The following is a 17,790-nucleotide window of genomic DNA, read 5'->3' as shown; positions in this document are numbered from 1 at the left end:
GTTTGCCTGCCCCTTGAATTTATTTAAAAAAAAAGAAAAAAATATTATCATTATCATTATCATCATCATTATCGTTATTATTATTATTATTATTATTATTATTATAATCAAGGGAGGAGAGATTACTGTGACTAAGAGCACAAGTCACTCTTCTCAGCACTGGAGTTTAATTCCCAGCACCCACATCAGGCAGTTGCCAAGTGTTCTTAACTCTCATTCCAAGGAGAGTTCTTTTGATCTCTTCAGGGACTGAATTCACATGTATAAACCTTCACAGAGACACACATATATACACAAATTTTATGTGTGTGGGTATTTTACCTGCATGTCTGTGTACCACAAGCATTCCCACAGATGCCAGAAGAGGGTGTTTGATCCCCTGGAACTGGAGTTACAGATGGTTTCAAGCCACTACGTGTGTTCTGAGAATCAAACCTCCATCCTCTGGAAGAACAACTAGTGCTCCTAACTGCTAAGGCCAATTTTCTAGCCCCTGTCCTTTGTTTTTCTTTTCTTTTTTGGGGAGTGGGGTGGGGAGAAAGTGGGAATGGATACTGGAGATTGAACCTAGAGCCTTGGGCATGCAAAGCTGGCACTCTACCATTGAGCCACATCTTTAGCCTTTTTCTTTCTCTTTCTTTTTGCCCCGTAAATCAATAGTTAGATCTAGATGTTTGATTAGGTTCTGATTCTGACTGCATTCCTTTTGGTTTTTATGGTTTTTGCTTGTTTATTTATTTTGATGCAAAGTCTTACTATATAATGACAACAAGGTTGTTCTTGGACTTGTAAATCATAATTGTCTTTCCTTAGCCTCATAAGTATTGGGATTGTAGGAACAGAACACCATGATTTATAGATCTATATCTGTATGTGTCTGTATAATTACATATGTATGTGTAATTTGTGTTTTTATTCTTTCTCTTTTGAGGCAGGGTGTTGGTATGGAGCCATGGTTGGCCTGGAACTTGTGTAGACCAGACTGGCCTTGAACTTACATAGGTCTGCCTGTTCCTGCTTTCTGAGTGCTGGGATTAGAGATATGCACCACTGCACCTGGACTTGCACTTCCATTAGGAAACCCCCAATGCCTAGTTATTCCTCTTTTGTGACATAAGAAATCATTGGCATTTATTTACCAAAACCATTATTTTATTAAGGGCTGCAAGATGGAAATTGTGTTAGATGGTATCCCTTTTCAAGCAGGTGTGAGGACCTGAGTTTGAGTCTCTAGAACCCACATAAAGCCAGGTATGTTAATATATGTCTATAATCTCAGCATTCCTATGGGGTAAAGTTGTCCACTGACCCCTGGGGTATACACAAAAGCCTGACAGTTTAAATGAGGAAGGGTTTTGGGCTCATGGCTTCAGAAGCCTCAGTGCATTTTAAATTGGCTCCATTGTTTCTGGGCCTGTGCCGAGGAAAGTCATTAAAGATGGAGAATTAGTGCTGCTTACCTCATGGTGGTCAGGAAGCAAAGGCAATCAAGACGGTAAAGCTTTCAAAGATACTACAACCTCATTGACCTACTTCTTTCAGATAGTTCCCTCTTCTTAAGCTTCTACCACCACCAAAACACCTCTGCTAGCTAGGGATGGTTATCAGTTCCTGAGCCTGTGAGAGGATAGTTCATATTCAAAGAGTAACTGATACTCTCTGTTTTTACTACAATTGCTTGCATGAATAGTTCTATGCCTGAGAACATTTGTTTGTTTGAATATTTGAATGTTTGAATGTTTATAGGCTGGAGAGATGGCTCAGTGGTTAAGAGTACTGATTGCAGGGGCTGGGGATTTAGCTCAGTGGTAGAGCGCTTACCTAGGAAGCGCAAGGCCCTGGGTTCGGTCCCCAGCTCCGAAAAAAAGAAAAAAAGAACCAAAAAAAAAAAAAAAAAAAGAGTACTGATTGCTCTTCCAGAGGTCCTGAGTTCAAATCCCAGCAACCACATGGTAGTTCACAACCATCTGTAATGAGATCTGATGCCCTCTTCTGGTGTGTCTGAAGACAACCACAGTGTACTTATATATAATAAATAAATAAATCTAAAAAAAAAGTTTATATAGCCCTGGCTGTCCTGGAACTATCTTTGTAGACCAGTCTGACCTCAAACTCAAAAGATTTTCTTACTTCTTCCTCCTGCATGATGGGATTAAAGGTGAGCCCCACCACTCTTGGTATTGGGAGCTTTTAATTATCAACTATTTGGTTACTCAGAAATAAAGTTTATACTATATAGGAGACAGTAGGTCCCACGTTCACTAGCTTTTAAAATAATGAATTCTTGGGCTGGAAATGTAATTAAATTGGTAGTGATTGCCTAGAATATACAAGATCCTGGATTTGATTCCCAGGATCACAAAATCAGGATATGGTGATATGTATATGCAGAGGTAAAGGCAGGAAAATCAGAAGTTCTAGATCACCCTTAGTTATGTAGTGAGTTCAATTCCAGTGTAGGATCTTTGAGACCCTTTCTCAGTAATGATTGAATGAATGGATGAATGGATGAACGATGAGTCCTTGAGCCTTACTCAAAGATACTAATGAGGTTTGTTTGTCATAACACTAATGAGGGACTTAGAAGACTGCTCAGTTGGTAAAAGTGCTTGCCACATGTGTTGGCTAGTTTTTATGTCAACTTGACATAAGCTAGGGTCATGAGAGAGGAGGGAGCCTCAATTAAGAAGATGCCTCCATAAGATCAGGCTGCAGGCAACAAGCTTATAGGGCATTTTCTTTGATTGATGTTGGAGGGCCCAGTCCATTGTGGGTGGAGCTACCTCTGGGCTAGTGTTCCTAAGCTCTGTAAGAAAGCAGGGTGAGCAAGCCAGGGAGAGCAAGCCAGTAAACAGGACTCCTTCATGGTTTCTGCCTCCAGGTTCCTACCCTGTCTGACTTCCTTTGTTGATGAACAGTGATGTGGAAGCATAATCCAAATAAACCCTTTCCTCTCCAGGTTGCCGTGGCTATGATGTCTTATCACAGCAGTAGGAACCCTGAGACACCAGAAAGCATGAATACCTGATTTCAGCTTCCCAGCATCCATTTAAAAGCAGGACTCACAGTGCATATCTGTAACCCCAGTGCTTGTGGGACATGTAGGAGACAGGTGGACCCTGGTGCTTGTTGGCCAGTGAGAGTATCAAAATATAAGAAGGAACAGGGTGGTGGTGGCCCATGCCTTTAGTCTCACTACTAGGAAGGCAGAGGCAGGCAGATCTTTGAGTTTTAGGCCAGTCTATAGAGTGAATTTCAGGCCAACTGTGGCTACACAGAGAAAACTCTATCTCAAAAAACCAACCAAACAAACAAACAAAACCAAACTAAAAAACGATGGAGAGTGATGGAGAGTGTCTGAGGAAGATAATTGACATTGACCTCTGGTTTCCATATGTATACATATCTGCATGCACACTACATGCATATAAACACATTAATGGATCTTATTTCTTAAGCTTAGATGTATCAGACTAATATTGTCTTTTGCTTAGTAGGAGTTTATTTGGCTTGGCTGCCGTGTGTGTGTGTGTGTGTGTGTGTGTGTGTGTGTGTGTGTGTGTGTGTGTAGCTATATGGCATGTGTGAGTTATGAATATTTTTGCTCACCTGTGCATGCATGGAACCAGAGGTCAACTCAGGTATCACCCTCTGTCACTCTCTGTCTTATGTTTTTGTGAGGCAGGAGCTTTCATTGAACATGGAACTTGCCATTTCATCTATACTGGCACTGGCTGGATAGAGAGCACCGGGGTTCACTGCTCTCTGCCCATTTCTCCAGCTGGGTTTACAGGTGTGTAATATCATGCCATGGTTTTATGTGCATGCTGGGGGTCTGAAATATAGCTCAGGCTGGCCTCAACCCGTGATCCTAGAACTCTAGGCTGGGCTAGTGAGCAGTTTTATAAAACTGAAGGTACAAATGTTGATATTGTCTTCCATTAGTCACAAGTTATTTGGTGTTGATGAATTGTTTGGAAGGCTAGGAATGTGGCTGGAAAGTTAGACAGAGATCAACTCTTGAAAGATTGCAAAATCCAGAGGGCTTTTCCTTGAGTTTGGAGTATGGAACTTGACTTTTAGAGGTAACTGCAATTGGAAAGTAGGTTTGTGATAGAGACTGCTTTTAAAGATACATTTCATTATTTTATGTGTATGAGGGTTTTACTTAAATGTATGTCTGTATACCATGTGCATATCTGGTGCCTTTAGAGGTTAGAAGATGATGTTGGGTCCTCTAGAGGAGTTACAGTGGTTATGATCTGCTGTGTGGGTGCTGGGAATTGAACCTGGGTTTTCTTCAAGAGCAAGTGCTCTTAACTTCTGAGCCTACTCTACAGCCTCAGTCTGTAGGTTCTTATAGGCATCTGATAAGAGGTGATGACAACTTGTGACACCAGGGGAGGTGATCATGGCTCTTCAGTATGTTTGTGAATTACTAATGTGGAGCTAGTTGCTGAGTGACTAGTCGAGTGTTCTCACTGTCATTCTTTCTTTAGTTACTAGGAAGCAGGTGTCATGGTGGGGTCTTGAATGAGTGGTACAAAACTATCACATAGGCTTCACCTAGGGCAGGTGTGCCCAAGATGCCAAAATTCAAAACAGCATTTAGTATTCGGTAGGCACAGGGTACTTGTGGGGAAGGGATAAATATGTGAGTGAATTTCTTTTTAGGGTGGTAAAAATGTCCTAAAATTGTGATGAGTTTTGAAATAGGTATATTCAGTACTGAAATTTACTGAAAACTGCTCAGGCTATGGAAGAGATGTGGACAGCGGAGGGAGGGGACATGCCTTTTATTTCACCCTAGCAATTGTGATACTGAGGTAGGAAGATGAGTTCAAGGACAGCTTTGGCTCATAAGGAGACCTTGTCTTGAACAAAACCAAAACTACAAAACCAAAATAACTTCTTTTTGTTTGCTTGGTTTGTTTTGGTTTTTGAGATAATATTTAGCCCTGGCTGTCCTGGAACTCTCTCTGTAGACCAGGCTGGCTTTGAACTCGAATTCACCTGCCTCTATCTCCCAGGTGCTGAGATTAAAGGTGTACACCACCATGCTTAGCAATTTCTTTATATCATTTTGTGTGAAAATATTTATGTGTTCCATAGTTCCTTTGTTTTGCCAAAGGAGACTAAACAGAATTTAGAATTTAGAAATAAGTATAGCTTAAACTAGCTCACTTCTAAATCCATCAGAATTAGATATGATCCAAAGGTAGAGATGTCACAGTTCTAACAATCTAGTGATCACAATAGAGGTGGGACATTGGAGAAATGTTTGCGGAAGGCAGTAACCTATGGACATTCTGCACTATGGAGGGAAGGGAATAAACATGAGTCAGTGAATGATTGAGCCTCAAACATACCTCAAGTTTTTCCTTCTTTTATTTAAGGATCTGTATTGTCCCAATTGCCTTGGTCAATGACCTCACTATATGAAGAGACACTGGTGGCCAAGGATCAAAAAGCTGGTATGGATCATTGATGGCTGTGTCTGCTGCTTGTTGCTGTTTCTGCTTAAGAGAATGAGACCTCTAAATTGGGGATAGAGGTTACAGGAAGGCAGAAAGCAGCTGTGAGCCATCAGGAACTTGATCCCTTTCTGGACGAAGCAGGGGGGAGTTGTGGAGGAGGTAGGGATTAGTTGTATGATATAAACAGAAACCTGCTTTGGAGCTCTGGATTTTCAGGAGTCAACTATGGGCTGGTGGTTTTGGGTGACATGACACTTAAGGAGATGAAGGACTGGGTCAGAGATCTGAAAAGGGATAAAATCTACTTTCTATTAGATATCGGGGAAGAGGTGCTGGAAGTTGGGTGTCTGACTTCAGGAAAGACTTGGGTGAGCCCTGGAGCTATTTTTAAGGTGAAGGAACCCTGAGGGGAAGACAGGCTTAAGCGTGGCTAGAATGATAGAAGAGGTGTTCCCTCTTAGATGTGTGAGGGAGGAGTCCAATAGGCATGTGGGGAAGTAGCACTAAATTAAATCACTAGTCTGGAAGTCATCAGAACACTGACTGGAAGGAGATAGATGTGCTCAGCCACCTCTAGGCTTGCAGCCAGGGCACCCTGCCTTAGAAGCCCAGGCCTGCCCATGCATTTGCTAGATGACTAAAGAATGGTGACTGTGGGCTGAATGTGTACAATGTAGCCTAACAAGGACATCTGGCATGCAGCCTAATTTAGCAAGTAAGGCAGAGAGAGAAACACGCTGGAGTTCCCCTTTCCCTCTAGATTGCTGACATCTCTCAGTGTGGTTGGTTTTGTTTCTCTAATACATGTGAACACACACACACACACACACACACACACACACACACACACACACAGTTTGTGTGTTTGTTTTGTTCTGTTTTTTGGTTTTTCTAGATAAGATTTCTCTGTGTAGCTAAGGCTATCCTGAAACTCACTCTTTAGACCAGGCTGGCCTTGAACTTAAGAGATCCACCTGCCTGTGCAGTGCTGGTATTGAATGCATGTATCACTGCCTGGTCACACACAGCTTTTGTTGTTGGTTATTTTTGGATTTTGAGATGGTCTGTTCTCTCTATGTAGCCGAGGCTGGCCTTTAGTTTGCTATATAGACTAGGATGACTTTGAACTTCTGATCCTTCTGCCTTTATCTTCCAGGTATTTAAATTCCAGATGTGTATCACCAAGTCTGGTAGGCAGAATGTCACCTTGTCAAAACATTGCCTGTATATGTACTGTAAGACCTTGTGACCCCATTTATAGGATTAAATCTTATAGCTGAGCATACGGTAGCAAGCACAGAGCAACCTTGTTATTAAGAGAGGCTACTGAAACCAGTGATCTATTCATTAGTGTGGTTGACGTGGTTAGATAACCCATGCAGTGCCCTTACAGTGAAACACTAGAGGAAGCTTTCTAAGTGCTGATTTAGAAATATATTGTTAGGGGCAAAGTTGTAAGCCATTGAGCATGGCATGATCCCACTGTAGTCAAACACTGAAAGGTATGTACCTGAACAAGCATTTGGAAGCAAAGGCCCTACACTGTCCAGAGTTATAACCTCTGGCAGAGAGATTAGAGAGGCTAGGAGGGAAGAAAGTTTTCAATGCCTAATTTATATTTTCTTCCACTGTTTGAATTTAAGAATGAAAAACTTAGAACAGAGATAGAAAGATGGATCAGTGATTAAGAACACTAGCTTTTCTAGAGGACCCAGGTTCAATTCCCAGTACCCATATGGCAACTCAACAAATGTTTTGTAACTCCAGTCCCAGGGGATTCCCTTACCCAACAAGCACAAGGGAGGTACATAATACATAGACAGACTTGTAGATAAAACACCCCTATATGTAAAGTATAAATAAATAAATAAATATTGAAAAAACCAAAATATTGAAAAAGTGTCTAGTAAAGACACTTGAGAAAATTAGAGCATCGAGGTACTGACATTCTGTAGTCATCCAAACTATGACTTGTGCTGATGAGCTTGGGGCATATCTCTTCTAGACTTTGGTTCACAGCAGCATTATAGGGCTAGTTTGAGGCTGAGGTTGGTCCTGTCAAGCCTTTTTTCTTTTTCTGATACCTGAAGTATCAGAATCTAGGGAATATTTGAGGGCGTAGTCTTAGACTCCTCATGAATCCCAGGCTAGAGTCTCAGGGTCCCTGCCCAGATATAGCTGCCCTGGGCAAGTTCCTTCTTGTCTATCCATTTTCTCTTTCTTTTGCTGCTCCTTCTCCATCCCTATTCCTGATTTCCCTTCAGATTACATTTTGCTAGTATATATTTTCATTTGATTTTATCTGGGAAGCTGTTTATGGTCTGCTGTGAAATACAGGCTGTGCTCCAGGAGGACACGTCAGGACTGGCTCTGCTAGGTGATAGTACACTGTTCTTGGATTTACTCAGCAATTTCTTGGTCCTGGTTTGTGATGTGGAACCAGTACCTAAAATCTTGTCTGGGATTTTTAAGGTAGCTACCTAAAATAGGCAAATGCTAGTTATTCAGCAGCCCGTAGACTAGGGCTTTCTAGACTAAGGCAGAGAGGGAAATACCTCAGCACCTTATTATTTTTCTGTTTGTTTTTTGAAGCAAGGTCTCACTTTGTAGACAGGGCTGGACTTAGAGTGGCAGTGATTCTCCCGAGTACTGGGTTTACAGGGATAAACCACCATGAACTGTTGTTGATACCTTATTTTAAATGTTCTTGAATAGAGTGCATTTGATAACAATAGTCTACCTTTCCTGGTTTCCTTGTTTTGTTTTTATTTTTAGACAAGGTCTCACTAAGTAGCTCCAAAGCCTTCTAAGTACTGGGATTGTAGGCATTTGCTATGAAGTTTTGTCTCCGCTTTCTTAGGTGGTGATATCAAACAGCAACGTGTCTCCTGCATAAGAGCAAGTAGACATGAGATGAAGAACTGAACCATCATCCCTGAGGGCTGAGAGCTGTCTCTAATGGCTTTGTCTTTAGTCCCCTGTCACCTCTTCTGTTGATGGAGGGTACCTGCTGCAGCATCCTGGTTCATTCAGCTTACAGCTCAAACAACCAACTATAATCCAGCTCATATAAGGGCCTACATAAAGGACAAACAGATACAAAGAAATGCTATAATAGACCCTCTGGTAAGTCACCTGTGCCTGCTTAGGTTCAGGGCTAGAAGAATTCTGAATACTAGAATTTCTCGAGTTCTTCATCAGGCTAGGTTATATGATGCTGAGCCTCTGTAAAGTGACACAGGAATCACTCACTTGCAAATTGTTGCTTTTTAAAGATTTAACTGTGCATCTCTAACCAGCATGGATGTTCAATAGACATTTTTTTGTGACTGGACGAGTGATAATAGGCCCATAATGATCTTAGCAGAATACTAAGATTTTGAATCTAGGGGAGAGAAAGCTAAGGCCACATGCTGAAGGGGTCACAGTGTTACAGATCCTATTTCTGAGTAATAAGTGGCAGGAGAGACAAAACAATTCTGAGGGTTAAAGGGAATTCAAGTTTTGGAAGGGTCTAACTGGGCTAGAAAACAAGAGTGTAGCAGACTGAGGGTACCCAAGCTTCCCTCTACATCCTGTTAACCTGTCCCTTAGAAAACTGTCTATGCCGATGTAAGACCAGTTTCTCATGTCAGACTCATACCACCCTCATATGAATTTTGGCTTTTCCAGACACATGTCTACTTCTGATCTAAATTTTCATTGTTTTTTAATTCATTCACTCCTTTATTAATTTTTATGTGTTTTGCTGTTTTGCCTACATGCCTGTCTGTGTACTACCTCAGGTGTGGTTGGTGGTTCAGGAGGCCAGAAAAGGGAGGGCATCAGATCCCCTGGAACTAGAGTTGTAGATGCTTGTGAACTCCATGTGGGTGCTGGGATTCAATTCCACTGAAAGAACATCCAGAGTTCTTAACTGCTAAGCTATCTTTCTAGCCTCTTTTTATTTATTTTCTTAAAAGTGTGTATGAACGTTTTACATGTATGTATGTATGTATGCATGTATGTACATGTGTGCATCATGTACATGTTTGGTCAGAAGAGAGCATTGGATGCCATTGAACATTGTGGATGATTGTAACCCATCATGTAGGTGCTGGGAATTGAATTTGGGTCCTCCGTAAGTTCAAGCGCCTTAAACTGGTCTCCAACCCCCTAAATTTCCATTTTTTTTTTTTTTTTTTGGTTCTTTTTTTTTGGAGCTGGGGACCGAACCCAGGGCCTTGCCCTTCCTAGGCAAGCGCTCTACCACTGAGCTAAATCCGCAACCCCTAAATTTCCATTTTTTATGACACAGGTTTTCACCTCTCTGAAGGTGTCAGCAGGTTCACACCTGCAGGGGCTGATGGCTGGGGGAGATGGAGGCCAAGAGTCTGAGACATGATGAAATTGGAAGGATGTGTTGAGTGGGAACTGGAGCTGGAGCACCCTTTTCTTGCCAAGAGCCAATCCCCTCATGGTTGTCCATAAACCATCATTCCTTTGGCCACAAGAGGGCGCATTAGGACTACTCTGCCTCTGAGAGCCCGTAGATGCCCGACATGCTTATGCTGTGCACAGCACCTGTCTATGGCTGCTGTCCTTTAGGATTCTGTCCTGGGCTCTACTTCTGTCTCTGAATCCACAATTAGCCTCTCAGATTAGGTATAGGGTTTAGTATTTCCTATTTGTTTCTATTCTTTTCCTTCTGTGTCCCATCTTCCAAGCATAGGAAGACCAGAGGACATTCTCTGATATTCATTCTCTGTCCTGATGCCTAATATAGGATGCTCTAACCTTGACTAATACACTATCTGCATTTACTTGTATCCCAATCGTCTCTCAGCTCTCAGAGTTGGAACAACACCCATTACAGTGTACTAGTTTATGAGCTCTTAAGATATCTTGGGGGTTTCAAGTAGGAGCTTGAGGTTCCCCAGGGTCTGAGACCTTGCTTTTCAGGCTCCTAGAAATATACCCTTAATCAGCATTTCACCCTTGTTGGTTCTCCCCTTGTTGGATCTACCCAGAGCTCATCCATAGTGTAGACTCTCTTCAGCCCCCTTTGGAACTCTAAGAAGTACATTTTGGAATGTGTGTGGCATATACATATGTGTAAGTGACTCTGAGAGAGAACTAAGCATGGCACTAAACTCTTAAGTAAGCAGTGTTGGCCCTGTAATTATACCAAGAATGGGGTTATTAACAGGTAATGGACAATTCTTTTTTTCCTCCCCTTCTGCTCTCATTTGAATGCTTTTCCATTGAGGTCACTGCTTCTGCTTAGCCAGTATTATAAGGCTGACTTCTTTGTCTCCCTGCTCCCTTTAAGAAGACAGGAAAATGAAAGATCACTTTAGCTAGATTGCTATTTCATAACCTAGATGGATTTTCTGCCTATCCATACCCAGCATCCTGTAGCTTCCATGATGGACTATGAAGATGTACATGGGGGCCCGAACTGGACTGACCATCTGAGGACAAATAGGCTGACTTCAGCAGAGGAAAGGTTCTGGGAGGAAAAGCCCTGACTGATTGCTGGACACTGTTTTCCTAGCCAGCTCTGCCTGGTCTAGCCAAGGGTACTTGACTTGGCTTTGGACTTTCAGGCAATGGATTCAGGACTTGACCTCAATTAAGACTTTATATTTGATTGGTAGATGAGGCTCCCTTTCTTCTCTTTTGTTGCTGTCTGTATCCTGAAGGCTTTAGATTTCCCCAGTGTCTTTCCTGTATCTACTACTAGTCCTGCCAAGACTGTTTCACTGGTGTTTAGGCCACCAATCTAACCTGAACCTCTGAGTGGCCTTTAAAGGTTGTGTTACAGGGTGTCAGAGTGACCTGGGCCTGACCAGACAAGGATGTGGCAAAGCTAGATAGGTTCCAACCTTCTTATTTTATCTGAGAAATTAGGTCCCAGATAAAGCCAAAAGGCTTACTCATACTCTTCTGACACCTGTTTTGGTTCTTCAGGTCCAATTATTCTACATTTTCTTTTTCTTTCATTTACTATTTAATGTTTATTCAAGGATCCCTGGGCTATACCTGTGTTTATCTAGCCCCTAACTCAGTAAGGGGTGGTTAGTGGAAAGAATCTCTGCTCCTGGGGCTCTTGCCAATCCCTCAGGCCTTGCCAGAAGAAATCTAGATTAAAGTTAATGAGTTGAGAGTTGAGGAATTTAGGTGAGATGCAATGATCTGCTGCATAGGACCCTGAGGCTTCCAGGTCACATGTGGCAGTTCATTCATTTTCTCCACCCACTAAGTTTCAAACTGTGTTCCACATGGCTGGGCCTGGGGGCACAGAGAGTAGGATGGTCTCTCAGCCACTGCCAAGACTGTGTTCCTCATCTCTACAGTAGCTGCTTCCATCATTTGGATCTAACTTCTATTAGAGAGAGAGGGGTGGGAGGGAGAGAGTGTGTGTATGTGCACGTGTCTGTGCATGTATGTCCAGGTACCCATGGAGTACAGAGGAGTCAGGTAGTAACATCCACATGATGTGGATGATGGGCACCTAACTTTTCTGTAAGAGCAACAATGCTTTTAACTGTGAGCCATTGAATCTACCTTTTAAACTATGAAGTTCCCTAAGCATGGAACCACTGCCCTGCCAGAGTCCAGCGAGGACCATAGTGTTGATCACATCTAGCCTAGCATTTTACTGCTGCCCTACAACTGTCTTACTGTGTCCTTGAGTGGACATGTAATTGGGGCTAAGCTAAAGGCAGGGTGAGTGAAAGGTCTGCATAGTTACTGCTGCATGCTGCCACCTTCGCCTGATCCAAGTCTCTTGGCTCTGCAAGACATATGAATGGTGTAAATCAACTTTTGCCCCTGGCCTGAACTACTCTGTGCAGTTTCCATGAGCTATAGGGAATGGAGTTTTTTGCTGAAGGTAATGTCTTCACATCCTTGAATGAGGCTTGATCCTTTGAGCCTACCCATAAGGCTGAGGCCAAAGCAATATTTATTTATTTATTTGTTTGTTTGTTTGTTTGTTTATTTCTGAGATAAGGTTTCTCTGTGTAGCCCTGGTGTCCTGGGACTAACACACTCTGTAGACCAGGCTGACATCAAACTCAGAAAGATCAGCTTGCCTCTGTCTCCTGTATACTGGAATTAAAAATGTGCTTCATTGTTATCTGGCTGAATATTTTTTTCTTATGTTTCTCCATTGGGCTGTCTCTGAGCACCATGAACTTGACAAGATGCTCCTGCCAGGATTCTGGTATAGTGGAACAAAGATGATAGCCCTAAAACCACCCTTCTCCATCTGAGCTAGCCCTAGCTTTCCTTCCAGAGGTCCGTATTGGAACAGGAACACAGCATCGAGGACTGACTGGATCACCCAGGTGCTATGGTCCAGCAAACCCAGGACTTAGACTTGGACATACATGTCTAGCATTTGAGGACAGCTCATTGCTACTGGTAGTCTTCATTTGGCTGCCTGGCACCTAGCCAAGTCAGACCACTTTACCTCTTTCACACTCAGACAATTCATGTCTTTGAGGAGTATAAACAGTTTTCTTTACAGCCCCAGATTTACTCCATTGTGCAGATTCTATAACTGTAGTAGCAAACCTAAAGAAGAAAGTTTATAAGGCCAAAGTGCATGGTAGCAGCAGAAGAGGTGTGGTCCCCAACTCCCAGGGTAAGTTCCCTTGATTGTGAGGCGAGGCTGTGGTTGGAAACACAAGGAAGCTACTCTGCAAGCTTTGTGTCTTTTGGGTCATACCAGTCCTGTGAAGTCTTAGGACCAAAGAGGGAATAACTTGATGAAGGCCATCCTGTTGGATTACCACTCAGTTAGAGGAGAGCTTCTTGGAACTTGCCCTGGGTGCAGCAGTAACCAGTTCTGCCCCTCCCTTTGGCACATGAAGCTATTGCCTGACTGGCACCCTCCTGATTGTCAGATGAGTTGACTTCCTCATGGGTTATGAGAGATGCTTTCATTGTCCTAGCTACAGGGACGAGGTGTTCCTGAGATCATGTGGGTAATTAAATGTGGCTCTGCTGCCACCTGCCACCTGTCCCAAAGCTGGGAGTGGGTGGCTAACATGGGGCAGACATCCTGATGACTCTTGGACATGGGGAATGATCTTCCCACCAATGTTTGATGTTGGTGGGTGGTGTCACCAATGTCATCTGGACCACTTCTATGGGTTTAGCCCTACCCCCTGCTGTCAATGCCTCACCTTAACATATAAGCCTCCAGCATGAAATAAAATTCAGGTCCAGAGACCAAGGAGGGATCACTCCTGTCCTTACCCTGCAGGAGCTCTGTCTTACCCAACTGAAACCCAATAACTGTGTATACCTATGCCAGTAGTAGTAGACTCCAGGTTCTGATGGCCTATCAGGTCCTGGGGCTTCCCATAGAGCAGGAGCTGCACTTGGCTACTCTACCTTCTGTTTGCCCCCAAGACTCTGGGGCTGTAGCTTAGGGAAGCCCAGGATGTAGTATGGGGGCCAGAGTTAGGGTATAACCTTTGTCTGTCCAGATTTCTGGGCTGCTCAGAGCTCCGTATGGTCTTATTGATAGGTGAAGTAACACATGGACTATGGGTCAAGCATCCCAGATCTTGAGCCAGCTCTATTCTTCTATCTCTAGTAAATAGTAGAGTTGTGCTGGTGTGTGTGCATGCTCATGTGGTATAGAGATCCATGCAGGTGGTGACATGGAGGACATACTGCACAGCCTGAAGGAAGGATTGCTATAGACCATGAAAGGAGGATCAGGGGAATTCTTTGGAGAGCTAAATAGGGCAGCTTGAGCCTCAGTTGGAGTGGTGGGGACTCTTGGGCTGTGAGTGTTCATTAGGAAGCTCCGTGTGGCATGGCATCCTTTCTGATGGAAAAGATGGTGTATACTGTGCTATGTTGATATCTTTCTATATACCAGTACTTTAATGTAATGTTTGTGTAGGTGCCCTGAGGGTGGGAGTGGGCACACAGTACAAGTGCTGGGCAGCTTGCCAAGAGCCTGGATGTACAGATGCACTATAAATACTCAGGGCCAAGTTTCAGGACAAGATTTAAACTCACATTTGTATGGCTCCAAAGCTCAGATTTTTCTCATTTTGAGCCAAGGTAAGGTGGTAGGTATGTACCTGTCTATAATCCTAGTATTTAGAGGCAGAAGGGTTTTAAGTTTGGGGTCACCCTGGGTTACACAGCAAGCTGTGTATTTAAACAGGCCAGCAGGCAGGCAGGCAGGCAGGCAGGTGTGCGTGTGTGACACACACACACACACACACACACACACACACACACACACACACAATTTCCTTTTCTCTGTCCAAATAGTAGTGGTTTTTTTTTTTCTTTCTTTTTTTTTTTCTTTTTTCTTTTTTCTTTTTTCTTTTTTCTTTTTTTGGAGCTGGGGACCGAACCCAGGGCCTTGCGCTCGCTAGGCAAGCGCTCTTCCGCTGAGCTAAATAGTGGTGTTTTGAAACAAATGGTTTGTCAAAGTAGGTCTATAGAGGGAAAGGTACTGGAATCATAAACCAGCTTTTGGAGGAAGGGTGTACCTTCACTATCCAGGATGAAGGGCTTTTGACAGTCTAGGGTGGTAAGGAAGAACAGGTAGGGTGGTAAGGGGGAGGGAGAAAACTGACATTTAGCAGAAAGAGTTGAAATACAGAGGTGTTACCTGGGAGTTTTCAGAGTACCTTCAGCCATAGCAGAGGCTCGAAGGCTGGAGAGGATGTTCAGTCTGTGCTAGGGCCTTAGGTAAACTCAGAGTTAATAGTTCTCATGCAAAGGCTCCCACGCTTGTGTTCCAGATGTGGCCCTCTGACCCTGCAGATCCAGCCATCCAGTGCACACATCTGTTTTAGAGCTGACACGAGCCTGAGAAACTCCCCTGAGCCTAGGGAGGAGGTTTTGGCACAGTGTATTCATCCAGTATTAGGGTGGCACAGGCTTTATTGTATCACCAGATGGGACATCCTGTGTCTTCTCTCTTTGAATGTCTAGAAGTAATAACATTGGAAGTGGATCCTTGTTCCTTTGAAGTCAACTCCTCACCTGGACCCAACAGGCCAGTGGCCTAGCCACCTTTGCAAGGTTGGCATATTAGTCTCTATGGAACATGTTCTAGTATCTGGTTTCATATAATTCCTGAAAACTCCTGAGCTCCCCAGGAGAGTGTCATTGAGTAACCTCTGGAAAAGCAGAAGTGAAGTCTGGGAACACACTGTCCTTTTATACTTTACTCTGGCCAGTTGGCCAGCAGGAACCCTATGTGGACCATGAGGCCATGATGAGTGTAGAACTGGGCTACCCTGTTTAGTGTGTTGTTCCCTAAGGCATGTGGGACCAACCCCTTGGCATTGGCCATGATCATCCGGAATTCCTCTTTGCCTAAGTTCTTGGAGAACTGTTGTAAAGGCTGGAGAGGCCATGTGCTACCTGCCCCTGGGAGCCAGCTGAATGGCCTGAAAGATCCCCTTTGAGTTGGCAGGCTTAGGGAATGCTTTCAGGAAGAGGGTGGGGGCAGGGCTGCTTAACTCCATCTCATACAGCTTGGCTTAGTCACTCCCAAGGCAATATTTTATCATACAGAGCAGAGAGTACTCTGGTCAGGTTATGGTTGGTGGGACATGGTTCTGTACTATTGAGGAGTCTGGCTGGGGTCAGTTGATAGGGTCAGTAGTGTTAGCAGGGACCAGACCCTTATTACTGAAAGAGACAACTGGGGATTAGGGATGACCAAGAGTGTTTTTAGGACAGATGGAAGCTATGAGGCTAGTCTGAAGCTGGGGTAGACTTATAAGCTGAATAGCTGTGCCAGGTGGGTATTAGGCTGCAGGCTTCCCGGTCTTCAAAGAGCCCTTGGCTGGAACTGGGACAGTAGCCTTTGACACACAACTCAAGGATGACAGAGCTGTCCTGTGGAAGAGGGAGGGCAGAGGCTTTTGGTTTCTAGGGTGGGGGTGTGTGTTCCTGTTCAGTCTTCCTGGCCTGGCTTGAGGAACCCTCCAGTTCAAGGGCTTTTTAGTAAGGTCATCTATGGACTTTCCTAGAGCATTTGCTGGGATGATAAGAAGGTGACTGTTGTCAGAAGAGTAGCACTGTTAAGTCAGGGATTCGAAGAGTCAAGGGCCAAAGCAGTATAAGGGCAGAGGGCAGGACATCTGGGGCTTTTGGGAGAAACAGTTGTAGCTTCAGAGCCACAGAGCTTCTTGAGGAAAGGTGATAGTGACATATTGGAGTTGGATGCCTTCACTCTGAGTTTGGTGTAGATGTGTTTGTCTAACTGGGAGTTAGAGTTCATGGGGATAGTTGCCAGATCATCTAACACAGGAACTTAGGAACCATAGGAGGTTTGGGATGGTTCTGGACGTGTAGGGTAGGGAGGAGTAAGCCCAGGACTTTGAGCAAGACTAGAAACTGAATTAATCTGCCTCCTCTGAGCTAGGGTTTGCCTCACACTAAAGCAAGAACTTCCTGATAGCAGCAGCATCTTCTTCAGCTTGAGAATCAGCCTCTAAGGAAGTCTTTCTCTGTTAGAGATCCCAAACTGTCTAGACACTTGGTGCTGGGCCACTGATAGAATTTGAGGTAGACAGCTGGGCTTGTGGGTAGAACAGAGTTGTCCCCAGAGTCTGCTATCACTAGAATACAGCTCATATCTCAAACCAGGCATGTCTGGTCAAGGACTGTCACTGATGCCGTTTGACTGCTGAGCCCAGGTCCCATAGCAAATGTAGACCCATTGTTCTCGGGTGCCCTTGAGGAGCTGGGCTAGGGCCAGGTGGCTAAGTCTCTCATGAAGCATCTATAAGTTCCAGACCTCTCCTATGCTTGGATATTCTTTTCCCAGTCACATCCCCTCCTCCACAGCCTTCAGAAATAGCAGGAAGCTGAGGAGAGAGAATCCTAACCCAGCTTGTCCTAGCCCTGGCCAGGCCTGTCTGAAGGGCTTAGGGTTGCCAGCCACTGTGTCTGGGCGCCAGGTTTCTCCAGCAGGGTCAGAACTGGTTTAGAAGCCCTGTGTGGTCCCCTCGTGGGCGAGCTAAGGAATCGGCCTGTCTCCCTCCCTCTAGTTGCCTTCTTGGCTGGCAGGCTGTTCCATTTCTCTGGGTCACAGGAAAATGTGGGTCTTAGCCAGAGAAAGTGGTCTGGAACTGGCCCTTTGACATTGTCTCTGGGGGCTTTTAAAAATGAGTTTCCTGGTAAGGCAGACTCTTCCAGCCTTGGGCAGGATTCTCAGTAGTCTCCCGGGTTTGTTCTGATCCGACAAACTCCAGCAGAAACCACCCAGCCGCCTGCATTCCAGTAGTGCTCAGAGCATGGCTTCTGATGCAGTGTCAGCAGAATGCAGTGA

At 44.1% G+C, this 17,790-nt stretch overlaps 1 protein-coding gene across 4 annotated transcripts in view; it reads left to right on the top strand.

Moving 5' to 3' along the window:
* The window catches only part of Atp6v0d1 (ATPase H+ transporting V0 subunit D1), a 44,028-nt gene that overhangs the window by 6,003 nt on the left and 20,235 nt on the right, over positions 1-17,790 (top strand). Inside the window, exons 1-3 of one of the 4 annotated variants that reach the window (XM_087594184.1) lie at positions 3,686-3,793; positions 5,397-5,474; positions 8,338-8,603. The exons of 1 other annotated variant lie outside the window; for it this stretch is intronic. The gene's annotated coding sequence lies outside the window, so the exon portion shown is untranslated. Of the gene's footprint in view, positions 1-3,685; positions 3,794-5,396; positions 5,637-8,337; positions 8,604-17,790 lie in introns of those variants that run through there. 2 more of the 4 variants (XM_087594183.1, XM_087594185.1) reach the window with 2 other exon arrangements.

The sequence above is a fragment of the Rattus norvegicus genome, chromosome 19 (genome assembly GCF_021556685.1).
Source record: "Rattus norvegicus strain SHRSP/BbbUtx chromosome 19, alternate assembly SHRSP_T2T, whole genome shotgun sequence".
Lineage (NCBI taxonomy): Eukaryota > Metazoa > Chordata > Mammalia > Rodentia > Muridae > Rattus > Rattus norvegicus.
This window is presented reverse-complemented; position numbering and strand designations above follow the sequence as displayed.